Genomic DNA, 3927 nt, shown 5'->3' on the forward strand with positions numbered 1-3927 from the left:
AAAACAATCCCTTCCCCCCCCCCCCCCCAAACAACAACAATAAATATATCAATTAAAGCGACTAAATCAAGAACTTCGCTAAGAATACCTAAAAATTCAAATGTAAATATAAGTCATATTTCATCTATATAATATAGATAATAAAAAAAAATATTCAATTGATCATCCTTCGACGTATGCAGCTACGCCCTAGGTCAATTTACAAAGCACTTCTTAATAGACGAAACAAACTTCAATGATAGTTCAACTATTTTTGAGAATAAACAGAATTTGTCATTGAATTTTTCGACTTCTGGTTGATCTGGAGAAGAATTTCCCAAAGAAAATTGTGGTGATGATGAAGTGTTTCCATCGTAAAAATCTGAATTTTTGAATTTTGGTATATGAATTGGTTGATTTTTCAGAAGGTCACTGAGGCTTACATACTTATATTCAGCCATGATTTCCTTGGAAATTTCTTTTGGGTGAAACTAGAACTTTAATTTTTTTAAAGAGTAAAGAAAAATAATGTTTGTGTATTGAAAAAAAAATATATGGGAGGATATATATATAGCACAAAGTACAATAATTATATAAGATGCTTGTAATATGAGTATAGATTATGTGACATCTTTTTTTCTTGGGATAGAAGTGGATTAATTAATTAATTATAAGTTTATAGGGATTAATGATGAAAGAAATAAAAATCCAGTCAAACTTCTTTATAATAATTTAGTTTATTCGAAACATTTGTTACATACATTGTATAGTGATGAATATTGTTATACACCTTAAAAACAATTAACATTTAAATCTTATTGGTTCTTATAGACGAAAAATACCCATAATTTTTTAAAATTTATGTTATAGAAGATTATTTATTATTTAATTTTATAATATATATCAAATGATAGTAATAATTCATTAATAAAAAATCTTAAAAACTAATAATAAATTTATAATGATAAATCTTTGACATTTGTTCACTTTCTAGTTCCTCGCATTATGCAATAAAATGGATTATTTTGGTCCTTTCCTCGAAAACGATTCCATTTGTTATCGTGAAATAATGTAATAAAAAATGGATGTTAACTTGTTATAAAGAGGTGTGATTGTCATGGCCACACAACGAGACTAATTTCAAGTACGATCAATAAACGGGTATAATCAAATGTGATACAACATCACTACTATGCATGACTAAAATTTTCTTGCTATTGACTTAAAACTCCCATGAAAAATGAGTCATTAGCGGTGTATACTCAGTATATAACATGTATGTAACAAATATATTATCAGCATATAATGTTTGCGGTGTATACTCAGTGTATAACATGTATATAACAAATATATTATCAGCATATAATGTATACACATTGGTTATACTAGCTAAAACAATTTAGTTTTAACAAAAAAGAGTATTTGTTGTTGCGACTTTGTTGGGCTACTGTGTAAAAATCTCATATAACTATAGTAAGTAATTAGAAACTTGTAAGTTGTAATGCACTATCAAATATATGGCATATATAATTGGATTTCAAGAGACAATAAGATAAAAAGAGCAGTCTGATGCATAAAGCATCTCGCGTTCACGTATGATTTGAAAAAGGATAACACTCCAGAAGTATTAATGACTGTTTTCATGTTTCAAACACATAAAAACTTATTTACGTAGAAAAAATAATTTTTAACCAAATAAACCTGAAAATATTTTAAAAATTCCTATCTGAGATTAGTCATACCTATCATATGAGATCGATAAACAAAGCACATAAATTTTTGATAATTTCATTATTTTCTATTCAAATTGATTAAGTTATAAACTAAGCTAATGTTGGTAGATAAATTAGTTGATTTATATCATGTTTGATTTTTGGTGCAGATTTTGATATCGAAAATTAACGTTATGTTACTGATGCATGTATAAGTTATTAAAAATTTATACATTATTTTATATATATGTAATAGAAGGTAGACTATATATAATACATGTACTAGCAATATGTAGATACGAGTATCTAAAGATATATATAAAATGCATAATTCCTCAAAATCAATTCACGTATTATCTATTAGTCGTATAATAATTTTTATATTATATATCATTTGCGAAATAATTCGTATTACTAATCTTCATACAACTAATTCACGCATCAAAATCAGAAAAATTAAAATAAGAGGCATGAACTATTTCTTCTAATTTATTTATTTTTCAAATTTGGTAAATATTGGTTGATTATATATTTCACTATAATTTTTTTAGTCAACGTTTAAATTTGGTTCTATCAAATCTTTTGGTTAGCCTCAATATTTCTTACTTGTTTGACTGTTGCTGAATTGTTTCTAGTCAACGTTAAAATTTGATTTCATCCAAAAAAAATGGGTTGACCTAAATATTCCTTACTTGTTTGAGTGTTGCTGAGTTGTTTCTGGATATTAAGCAAATTTCTTTAGAAGGTAATTCTAAAGTTCCCAATTTTTCCTCTTTTGTCATCAGTTTCGTTATGGCATATGTCGTATTATTTACATCAAACCAAATGACCCTTACTGTAATCAAGTTCTAAAATCTAAGGCCAACAAATATTTGAAAATAAAATTTTGAAATATTCACAGTCAAATAGTAGTTAAAAGGACATTGGACGATTTTTATTTAAGAATTATTGAAATTCCCATACTCAGTGTATAACATGTATATAAAAAATATATTATCAGCATATAATGTATACACATTGGTTATACTAGCTAAAACAATTTAGTTAAAAAAAAGTATTTGTTGTTGTGACTTTGTTGGGCTACTGTGTAAAAATCTCATATAACCATAGCAAGTAATTAGAAACTTGCAGTGCACTATCAAATATATGGCATATATAATTGGATTTCAAGAGACAATAAGATAAAAAGAGCAGTCCGATGCACAAAGCATCTCACGTTCACGTATGATTCGAAAAAGGATCACACCCCAGACAACCTCCTCTAATGTAAGCATTAGTGACTATTTTCACGTCTCAAACACATAGAAGAGACAATAAGATGATAATACATATTCCAATTGATGTCCACAGTACCAAAAACTACAATTTGTGTTATTACAGAGTGATAATATTATTAGCCCTCTCAAAACTCTGCTACACAATTTAACGGTCGATTTACGCAAATAGCCATTTTACAGCCTTGTACATAGAAGATGACAATTTTTTCGAAACTAGACCAGTGGTCTGAAGTTTATAATCCAAAACTACTATTCAAACCACGGGTCTAATTTCGAAAAAATGGCCAACTTCTAAATACAACGCGACAAAAGTGGCCACCTGATGTAAACATCACCATTTTATCTTACAACATAAATGAACTGGTTTACAAAAGCAAGCTTTCGTCTCTCTCGATAGCTCATTATAGCATTTAAATTCTACACACTGATCATAATATACATGATATGTTAACATAAAAGCCGAGGAATTCACAATCTCCGGACCTAAGTAAACGTGCAGCTAAGTTCATGAGTACTTCAAATGTGTGAAGTCACCTAGTTAGAGTTGCAAGAACAGAAGCAGAGAAAGTTCAGCGTACTCGTGGTGAATCTTGATCACTCTCCAGAAAGAAGACTGATCATGTGCTCCAGAAATGACGAACTCTCACTTCTCTGCAGCATTCTTTAGTTGACAAATTGAGGCACGACGTATCTGCTTTGAGCTTCGTTGCTCAGAAACAACGTGATCCCCTGAGACACAATCATACAATTTGTCATTGCAATTACAAATATGGTATTCTTTCATCCATTTGGAGGAAAACTCAAATCATTTGGTCCCAATTTAAAACGGATTGTTTGTTTACCATATATGATAACAAGTTTACCATCAATAGCTTCTGGTCGGGAGAGGATCATAGTCGTAAGCATCACCAGCCTTGATAAACCGTCCCTTCACACGCCTTCTGACATCAGCTCTTGCC

General features: G+C 29.5%; 1 non-coding gene across 1 annotated transcript; it reads right to left on the reverse strand.

The window, feature by feature from the left end:
* Positions 1 to 3165: 3165 nt before the first annotated feature.
* MIR8047 (microRNA MIR8047) lies at positions 3166 to 3252 on the reverse strand. Its single transcript, NR_127211.1, has one exon. It is a non-coding gene; the product is annotated as a microRNA MIR8047 (primary transcript).
* Between the last annotated feature and the right edge of the window lie 675 nt (positions 3253 to 3927).

The sequence above is a fragment of the Solanum tuberosum genome, unplaced genomic scaffold, assembly GCF_000226075.1.
Source record: "Solanum tuberosum cultivar DM 1-3 516 R44 unplaced genomic scaffold, SolTub_3.0 scf00140, whole genome shotgun sequence".
In the NCBI taxonomy this organism is placed as follows: domain Eukaryota; kingdom Viridiplantae; phylum Streptophyta; class Magnoliopsida; order Solanales; family Solanaceae; genus Solanum; species Solanum tuberosum.